We start from the raw sequence: 10,766 nt of genomic DNA on the forward strand, positions 1-10,766 counted from the left end.
TATATTCCAACTGCTGTTTCTCCCCTCACCTCAAATCCCCTTGGTCCCTTTAAGACAGAATTGCTCAGTAACAGTAGCTGGCGGTAGCTTCTGATGAAGAGAGCTGGGTAATCACTGAGACCGAGGGGACATCCAGCGGGTTCTGTCGGGAGGAGGGCTGCATGTGGGGAAATCTGTGGGGTCTCATTTTAAGAATGTTGATACTCATGCCCCTCTTAAAAATTGTTTTTCTTCTGAACTGAACTCAAAGCATCAGGGTCATTCTTGGTCTAGGCGCCTTTTGGTTCTCATTCGTGTACTGATGGAGTGCCTGCCATGCACTATGCTAGGATACCTGAGGGCAGGTAATGACTTTATCAACTGCCTTCTGGTGTCATCCCAAGTGAATATGAAAATAGAACTGCACGGGATGTTCGGCAGAAGGCAAAAATGAAGAGCTTAAGGGGGGCGTATAAAGAGGGAGTTGGCCTTCGCGCCCAGAGGGAATCTGCTAGTTTTTCTAAGGTCTGCAGTTGTGCCGTCAGTGCCAAGCCCGGTCTGCTCTAAGCCGGGGGACTCCCATTGCAGACCCCCATCCTTGTGGCATTTCTCAGAGACTCTCAGGGTCTGCCCAGGGTCTTAGGCTCCGCGAGTTGTTTCCTGAGGACATGCATGCATCTCGGATCCAGATGAGGGATACGAGGAAAACCCTGTTTGGTTGGATTCTCCAGGCTCTCTGACCTGCACTGGAAACACTTTTGAGTCTTCTAGTCGAAACGTTCCATTATTTGTGATGAGAACAATGTTAACTGACCCCTTTTTTCTTATTTGTCACGGCCACCAAGAGTCATGGAGATGTGTTTCAGACCAAAGTATGGGGGACTTTATTGCCTTCACATTTTGCAGTCAGAGATGAAAGAGCTCAACATATGGCGAAAGCACTTTGCCAGTTTAATCATTCTTTTTTATCTCCTGAAACACAAGGCTCAGATGATCCTGAGGGAGCCTCCACCTGGCCCGGCAGAGCTCGGCGCTGGACGGTACCGGAAGAGTCCCATCCGATGGCTTCTGGTTCCAAAATCACTTTAAAAGTCTAAAAGCAGAAGTAGCGGCAACTTCATATGGGAACGTAACGTGGGTGTGTGAGACGAGACATGTAATTGTGGCTCTGAATTATAATAATATCAGCCACCACGGAAGTAGCTTGACCGTGTGTGTTCCAGGGTTTCTATTAATTGCTTTGTAGACCTGCCCTGGAAGCCACACTGGGTGCTCAGTCACGGTGGTTAGCTCGTTCTCAGGGTTAGCACATCTGCTTCTGCTCCTTTTCCTGCTTGCAGTGTTCATTTCTGCTTTATTAGTCGATGCATACACATTCTTTATCTTAACCCACTTCAAATTCTCTTAGAAAGAGCCAGGCTTCTGATTAATGAAATGCATTTTTGGAATGGTTTTATAAAGAGTGGTTAATTAGGAAGGCTTTAGTTTGTCTTAAATTATAAAGAATTAGAATGAAGGAAGACAACAACAGCCTTTCTTGTCAGATTACTCTGCTAATGCTTAGTTCGTACAGTGGTATTTTCTGCAAACAAAATTGATAAAAGACCACAGTTTACATTTAATCAATGGACCACAGGTAAGTCCGTAGGTGCTGAGTGATTTGATTTGAACCTTAATAAATATACATATAGTGCTCACTTCTAAAACTGGGACAATGCAGGGCAGATTAGCATGGCCCCTGAGCAAGGACAACATGCAAATGAATGAAGTGGTCCATATCTTTACATGTGAAAAGATACTCATCATCACCAACCATCAGAGAGATGCAAATTAAAATCACAATGGGTTGCCTTGGCTGGTGTGGCTCAGAGGATTGAGCGCTCTCCTGCAAACTGAAAGATTGCTGATTTTTGATTCTTAGGGCACATGCCTGGGTTGCAGGCTAGGTCCCCATTTGGGACGTGCAAGAGGCAACCAATTGATGTCTCTCTCACATACATCCATGTTTCTCTCCCTCTCTTTCTCTGTCCCTTCAATAAATAAAAATCTTAATAAATAAATAAATAAATGAAACCACAATAAGATATCACCTCACACTTGTCAGAATGGCCATTATTAATAAATTAACAAATAAGTGCCTAAGTGCCCTTCAGTAAAAAAACTGGTACATTTACACAATGGAATACTATGCAGTGGAAAGAAAGAAGGAGCTCCTACCCTTCGTGACAGCATGGATGGAACTGAAGAATATTATGCTAAGTAAAATAAGCCAGTCAGTGAAAGACAAACACCAGGTGATCTCACGTATAAGAGGAATCTAATGAACAAAACAAGCTAATGGGCAAATTAAAACCAGAGACATGGAAACATGAGCAGACTGACAGCAGCCAGAGGGATAAGGGTAGAAATACGGCGAAGGGCCTAGTCAAAGAACACGTATGAATGACCCATGGCCATGGACAACGGTGTGGGGATTGACTGGGAGTGGTGCATGGGCTGGGCGGAGGAGGGCAAAGGGAGCAAAACTGAGACAACTGTAATAAAACAACAATAAAAAAGAACAAATAAATAAATAAGTATACATATACACTTGTTATTCTCATTATACTTCTATTTAGAGTATAACCTTCTTCCTAAAGGGTGAGATCATTGTTTGCTTGTAAATTTACTTTAATTTCTTTACTTGATGGTTCAATTAGCGTTATTCAATGAAGTTATTATCTGATAAATTATGGAATATATATATTATCAAAATACTTTTAAAATATATTAAAATACCTTTTATTTTATTATTTTTTAAAGATTTAATTTATTTATTTTTTAGGGAGAGAGATAGAAAGGGAGAGAAACATCAGTGTGTAGTTGCCTCTTCCATGCCCCCAACCGGGGACGTGGCCTGCAATCCAGGTATGTGCCCTGACTGGGAATTGAACCAGTGACCCTTTGGTTCACAGGCTAGTGCTCAAACCATTGAGCCACACCAGCCAGGGCTAAACTTGTAATTTCTTAAAGGGCCCAAGTAGCTATCAAAGTCAAACTGCCTGTATTTGAATCCAGTCTCTATTACTCACCATATAACCTTGGGCAAATTATTTAGTCCTTTGAGGAGGCTAAATTTCCTCATTGGCAAATGAGGTCAATAATAGCATACTAATCCTAAGGTTTTAGTGAGGTTTTAGTTAAGATAAGCCATTTAAAGCACTTAGCAGAATTGTTTCTTATCCTTTTGGGTAAGATCGAGTATAGTATCTGTTCTTACCAGTTTAATATCTGATATGTCCTCTATCCCAGGGCATTATATTAAATGAGTTTTTGGAACTGGGAGATGGAATAGGAGCTTGCTCCATTACTCTGCGCATCGACCCGGTATTGCAGTACTTCCTAGAACGGTGCACCAAAACAAACAAACAAAACACAAAACAAAACAAAACAAAAAACCCCAAAACAAAACTTAAAACAAAAAAAAAACATTTAGCAAAATGCCTGGCACAGGTAAGTAACCAATGAGTATTAATTTATTATCTAAATGAATTGACATAGAAAATTAGTCACAATATATTCTTAAGTTGCTTCTCTTGAAAGGTCTTTTTTCTTGGCTTGTCCTGCATACTCACACTCAGAGACTAAGGGCCAGGGTTGGGTCAGGGTCAAGGTCCATTCAAGGCTTTCCTCCTCTGTGAACCCCCTCCCTCTCCCACACAGAGTGAGTGGCCTCTTTGGGGTTCCCTGGGTACCCCTTCACACTGAGTGTGAAATCGAGTGTGTAGCCGGGCTCCCTCCTAGACTGTAGGGACTCGGACAGAAGGAACAGTGTTATTCTCCCCTGCATCACGCAACACACTTTGTTGAGTAAACACAGGAACAAAGAAGCACAGAGCAGGTAGTGAAAGGAAATCCTTGCCCTTCCCCTCTAGTTGATCAGATCCCCAGGGAGAGAATAGAAGAGGTTATAGAAATGGAAGAGGCTGGTATTAGAATAAAAAGGGACCTGCAAACTTAGAAAAACACTGTTTGTTCTGTAGTAATGGAAACAAGGAGCCACCGAAACTGAATTTAAGTCTGTTCAATCTATTGGTGACGACTAGCTGAAGTAAACATGCTTTTGCGCACCTGCCAGTCAGTGCGGGGCTCTTGCTTGTGAAAATCCGCCAGTAAGAATGGACCTGCTCCAACAAAAATGCCTCCGAGTGCCAGCCAATCAATGCTTCTCACCCAAGCAACCACACTGCTGCGGATGATGTCGACGCACTCCGAGCTCTGCAAGGCCTCCAGCCCGTGAATTCCGCACTTCTCAAAAATCCTACACGACGTCACCAGTCTGTTCCATTCTTGGAGACCACGCCTGGCCAGCAGAGCTCTCCCCCATTAAAGCAAGCAATACATTCAGCTTTGTCCTTTTGTTTCATACATGGAGGGGGTCTCATCATTCTTTGAAAATTCTGATGTAGAAATTTTCTTGCCCTGAGATAAATTCATGTAACAAAATTCATTAAACACTTAGAATGTACAATTCAGTGATTTTTAGTAAATTCACAATGTTGTGCAACCATCATCCCGATTTAATTTCAGAATAGTCCCCAAAGGAAACCCTGTACTTCTTAATTGCCCCTTCTCTTCATCACCTGTCCACCACTAATCTACTTTCTGTCTGTATAAGTGTCTGTTTTATTTTATAAATCCAAGATGATTTAAGTAAGGATTCTTCTAGAAACCTTTCTGGCTCCTTTGACTTTAACCAACATAGAAGTTTTCAAGCTGTAGAAATATATTAATATAGCAAGATAGAGAAATTGAGTTTATAATGGAGCAGAAAGCCAGAATACTAGTAAATGCACTGTGATACGCTTATCAAAGATGATGTTGATGCCAATAGACAAGTCCCAGAAACCAAGCTCAGGGACAGAAAATTTTTCTCCGAGCTCCAGACTCATATATTTTATTGCCTCCATCAAAATGTAGTTTGGAACAAATGTAGATGAGTAACATTTCTCAATTTCAAGTTTTCCTACAAAGCTGCAGTAATCCGAGACAGTGTGGTGCTGACATACGGATAAATGCAGAGATTGATGGGATGGAATGGAGCGTCCAGAAACAAACTCATGCATCTGTGGTCAATTGGCTTTTGACAGGGGTGCCAAGGCCTTAGACAGAAACGTAAATCTTTGTGACCTGGGATTAGGTAATGGTTTCTTAGTTGTGACATCAAAAGCACAAACAGCAAAAGAAAAGAAATATGCACATCGGACTTCATTAAAATTAAAAGCTTCCGTGTTTCAAAGGATATTGTATTAGTTTGCTAGGGCGGCTGCAACAAAGTACCACAAATGGTGTGGCTCAGACAACAAAAATGTGTTGTGTCATAGTTCTGGAGACTGAAAGTCAGATGTCAAGGTTTCAGCGGGGTCGGTTCCATCTGAAGGATGTGAGGAGAGGGTCTGGTCTGTTCTGGGTCTCATTCCTTAGCTTGTAAGTGGCTGTCTTCTCCCTGGGTCTCTTCCTTCGATGCATGTCTGTGTTCAAATTTCCCCTTTTTATGAGGACACCAGTCCTATCGGACACCCGTCTTATGGCCTCAGTTTAACTTTATGTCCTCTGTAAAGACCTTGTCTCCAAATGAGGTCACGTTCTGAGATACCAGGGGATGGGACTCCAACATGTCTTTTTAGGGGACACAGTTGAACCCGTAATCTAACACATATCAGGAAAATAAAAAGACAACCCTCTAAATGGGAGAAAGATAGAGCATAGGACTTAAAGTCCTATGTAAGATTAAGGATCTAGTATCCAGAATGTATAACTAACTCTTACAACTAAACAGTAAGTAGGCAAATAACCCAACAAAACATAGGGAAAGGATTTGGATATTTCTGCAAAGAAGATGTACAAGTGACTCATAAGCACATGAAAAGATGCTCAACATAATTAGTCATCAGAGGATTGCAACTCAAAACCACAAGATACCACTTCACACCCACTAGGATGGCTAATACAAAAACACATTAACGAGTGTCAGTGAGGCTGTGGAAAAATTGGAATCCTCACTCATCGCTGGTGGGTATGTAAAATGGTACAACCACTTTGGAAAATAGTTTGAAAGCTCCTCAAAAAGTTAAACATAGAGTTGCCATATGACCCAGTAATTCAGTCCTGGGTATTTCATGAATTTTGACAGTGGTGCCGAGAACACTCATGCATAGAACTGGATGCGGAGTTGGATACCTACACGTCTCAGACAGATCCGGAAGCCTGAGATCGAAGCCTGCCCGCCCTCCTGTGAGAGGCTGGTGTTGAAGTTACCCCGTCTGCACGCAGCCTTGAGATACAGATGAGGAGCAGCAGACCTGATCGCTGCTGGAAGGACCTGTCACGACAGACTATGGACTTCACTTGCCACCAGTTTGTGCATTTCCTGTGTTCCTGTAACGTTTTTGATACTATATTGTATAAAACCCTTTTTCCTCTGACTTCGGTTTTGTTTTGTTTTGTTGTGTTGGGGTTTTGTGAAGTTTTTTTCTCCTTCTCCCAGACTTTACTTTGAACATGAACATGTCGCCCCCCTCTCGGCCTCCTCTCACCTGTGACATATGCCCTGACATTCTAACATGTCCTCTGTGCATCTCTATACCCCCGGAAAAAGTCCCAGAAATGACCCACCAACGTTCTTCCCTACTACCTCTCAGGCCTGTTTAGAAAATCTGGAGTTCAAAAACACACTAGGCCACGTTGACATTTTAGTGTAGTAAGTTAGGGACATTGACCCAGCTACAGGGCCACATAACAGGTTATACACGTGGTAGCCACTCTGATTTGATTCAAGTTGCCACCATGTGCGCTGACACATCATGTGTGCTGGTTTGGGTGTGTGCATACTTTGTGCCCTGGAATAAGGTTTATGAACCTTCCTCTTGGCTTTGCATCACGTCCAAAGGGGTCCTGCTGGGTTGGCTTTGCCTGAAATGAAGAGTGGAAGGCCGTTTGGTTAAGCAGATGCTGCAGAAGGAACGGGAGAAATACGGCAGACGCCTGCTGGGGAGGGATCAGAAGATACCCATGCCGAATGTAATTCTCATGTTTATCCCAAACCAATCTTGGGCTTTTCCTTACATTGGCTTTGTTTGAGCACCTTATTTTCCTGGAAGGTTTATAAGTTCAGCCATATTCTGTCAACTGTCCCAGTTTTGGTGGAATCTTTTTTTCTGGCTTATTATAACAAGATGACATTCTCTCAGATCTCCTGCCTTGCCCCCCACCCCTCAAATCAAGCACATCTAATCCAGAGAGAAGGGACTCTATGTGTAATCTTTTTTTTTTTTTTTAAGATTATACTTTGTTTTAGAGAGAGGGGAAGGGAGGGAAAAGAGAGGGAATCATTGATGTGTGAGGGATACATTGATCAGTTGCCTCTCACACGTCTCCAGCTGGGAACCCAGCCCACAACCCAGGCATGTGCCCTGCCTGACTGGGGTTGAACCAGTGACCCTTTGGTTCACAGGGCAACACTCAATCCACTGAGTCTCACCAGCCAAGGCTCTATGTGTCGTCTTTAACATTTGAGGTTATTCATTTACAAGCGTGCACAAGCCGCTAGCAAGGGTTGAGCTCCAGGCCATTCATTCCTCCCACCTTCCTGTGATTGGCAGCTCCTGGAATTCTACTGTCAGAAGCTCTCTTCCCTTACATAGTCAAATTCTGTAGTTGGTCAGTTAAAGCAGGGAATCTAAAAATTATAATAGATATCCTTAAAGCTTTATTTTCATTTTAAAACATGCGCAAGTCTATTCATTCATCCTTTCTTTGCTATCAGGCTAAAGCCTTTCCTTCGACTGGGGTCTCCTCGGGGGGTCTGCACCAGACATCCGTTAGCACGTCAAACAGCACCATTAATTTCAGGTGCAGTGGGGTGAGCACTCAGGGTACTTGTGCAGCAAACTGCCGGCAGACTTCTGGATTTTGACACTTTCCTCCACCCAAACTTCCATGTTTGTTTTACTCACACCTAATTCCACGGCTTCCTTTTTCCCTTGAGAAAGACCTGTCTTTATCACACTTTCCCCAAGCATTCATTTGCATAGTGATTTCCACTCTCTTCACACTCATATTTGTATGGTGTTAGTAACATTGAATTAAATTGTGCAATTACTAAATACGACTTGCATAAACAAGTTTGGGAACAAATGACTGACTTTTGGAAAGCACACAACTCGATTAGGGGGAGAAATGATTGACCCATCAGGGAGTAGCCTGCTTCCTGGTTGTGAAGATCGGGTGGGCCTTGAGCTACAGGTGTATTATTCACACAGAACAGCCCTGGCTCCTGAGGCTCAGTGGATTGAGCGCTGGCCTGTGACCCGAAGAGTCATGGGTTCCATTCCCAGTCAGGGCCCATGCCTGGGTTGTGGGCCAGGTCCCGGTAGGGGGTGCACAAGAGATAACCACACATTGATATTTCTCTACTTCTCTTTCTTTCTCCCTTCCCCTCTCTCTAAAAATAAATAAAATCTTTAAAAAAAGAAGAGTCTAAATTCAGAGACGTAGCATTCAAATTCACACGAAGGTAGTACTGAAACTCTTTTGAGAGAAACGCTAACAAAAAGATCTGAACGAACCTCTTTTCTAGGTCTCTGGCAGGACCAGCCATGCTTCTGTGGGAGGGTGTAATGCCTGAGCCTCCATGTGGGTTTGATTAGTATCAGTGGGTCTCCTCCTGGTAAATGCTCCAAAATATTAAAATATATATCCCTTTGAAGGAGGCAGGAAAGGAACTGTTCCTAGTTTGTGTTTAATAAAATACTGAAGCCTAAAGTAGCCTTAATATGAGTCAGATTACTAAGGATAATAAATTCTCCGAAAGAACCCATTTGCTAGCCAGTAGGGGAAAAACTATCCTGTGTGCTGGTGCGCTCCTGTGATAAAACAGCGGGCCTACCCCGGGGATTATAAAGCTGGAAGATTAAAGTATCTGAAAGAGACCTTCACTTACCTTCATTAATGGTCGGACTGCACACAAAGAATAAGCCACCAAAATGATTAAAAGTGTTGGTGCTTGAGGGTGGGCCATGGAACCAGAAGTACTTTCTTTCTACCCCCTAAGTTGTCGAATGTGAAATTATATTCCTTTTACAAGTGCAAGCAACAAAAACCCACCGTAATTTCCCATCACAGTTAATTGGTAATAATACCAGAACCAGTTTGAAGTTTCAGGCAGAATGGCCCACTGCCTCAGCAGAGGACCCCTCTGGGTCATTCTTACTGAGTTCAGTGGGAACACCAAACAGTTCTTTCATGATTTTCTTATTGTTTTGTCTCAAGCAGTTTAAGACCTTTGAGAGAAGCAAAGACGAAGCAATTGCTGGATGAGCCATCGAAGGAAGGCTCAGCTGAGCTTGCACCTGGAGCCGTAAGGCGGGACAAGGGCCAAGCTACGCTCTTGCCAAAGCACAGCCAGTCGTGGTAGACTGACCTTCCCCGACACAGAGAACACGTCTCCCTGGTCACCGAAATGTGCACGTCTCCTGTGCTTCCGTTGTGTGCAGAGTGTGACCCCCGCTCCGTGGTAACACCGTATGGACACTCATATTTCGTTTCTTCCCAACCTTGCTTGGTAAATTGACTAATTCAGTTCACATTATTTTTCCTCAAATGAATTATTGATAATATGACTGAAAAGCCATAGTGTCCCTGGGAAGCAAGGAGGCTCTTCTCACCACATGTTGATTTAGTTAGTTTGATTCTCTGGGGGTAGTTTTTAACCAAGCCCTTGGGAGCTACCTCCCCCATAGGTGCCCTTGCACACTCCCTGGATGGTGTGGACCAGCCGTCTTTACTAGCTCATCGGAGCTTGTCCAGAGGCAATGTTTTAGAACCAGCACAGCATTTCAAAGGCAGCTTTGTACTTTCTGATCTTTTATCTAAGATAGGGATGTCAAACTCATTTTCACTGGGGGCCACATCAGCCTCGTGGTTGCCTTCCAAGGGCCGAATGTAATTTTAGGACTGTATAAATGTAACAACTCCTTAACTGTCAAGGAGCTGAAATTACATTCAGCCCTTGGAAGGCAACCAGCCACAAGGCTGATGTGGCCCCCAGTGAAAATGAGTTTGACACCCCTGATCTAAGCTATACTTCATGATCAACCAAACCCTGGGTTGATCACCAGTCATTGAAAAGTGAATTAATACCAGTTTTCAAAAACAGGTACTTCTGTGACGTTCTCCCTTTTCAGACACTGTGGGTACAACAGTACAGCTTTCTAACTCGAGTCACGAAGATTCTTACCAAAACCGACTTGTTTAAATTTGGGACAATTAGGCTAATTAGTACCTGTCAGTTTCAGAAATTCAAAAATAGTTTTTACTATCCACAAACCAAAAATTACATTTCAAGAGAAAATATCTTGGTATTTAATAGTATTAGTCAACGTCTAGTCATTCAGAAGTTGAAAAGTATGTTCTGTATCAATGTAGAGTCAAATTATTAGAAATACTGGAAATTATAATAAAATCCTCACTATTCTGCCCATTTTGTAATTAGATAAGTAGAACTATAACGAGTTCAGTAGTTAATAATTAGTAATATGCCAAAATAATTTCATAAATTCATAAACATGTCAAAATCTCCCTCAGTTTCACTGCCCTCAGAAACCCAGGGCACCCCCTCGGCTAACGGTCACGTGGCATTGTCGCCAGACACCCTTCTTTGTTGGCCTCGTGGTCTACCGAGTATATCCTCCCTGGACTCTTTTCGTTTTACTAAGAAGAAAAGAAATATTTTCTTCAAAACAAAATGA

At 42.8% G+C, this 10,766-nt stretch overlaps 2 non-coding genes across 2 annotated transcripts; both read left to right on the plus strand.

Annotated features, from left to right (window-relative positions):
• Window positions 1–1,659: 1,659 nt before the first annotated feature.
• On the plus strand, window positions 1,660–1,762 carry LOC114508997. Its single transcript, XR_003685571.1, has one exon. It is a non-coding gene; the product is annotated as a U6 spliceosomal RNA (small nuclear RNA).
• A 1,427-nt stretch (window positions 1,763–3,189) lies between these two features.
• On the plus strand, window positions 3,190–3,379 carry LOC114509036. Its single transcript, XR_003685602.1, has one exon. It is a non-coding gene; the product is annotated as a U2 spliceosomal RNA (small nuclear RNA).
• The last annotated feature ends 7,387 nt before the right edge of the window (window positions 3,380–10,766 follow it).

This window comes from Phyllostomus discolor, chromosome 11, assembly GCF_004126475.2.
Source record: "Phyllostomus discolor isolate MPI-MPIP mPhyDis1 chromosome 11, mPhyDis1.pri.v3, whole genome shotgun sequence".
NCBI classification, from domain to species: Eukaryota; Metazoa; Chordata; class Mammalia; order Chiroptera; family Phyllostomidae; genus Phyllostomus; species Phyllostomus discolor.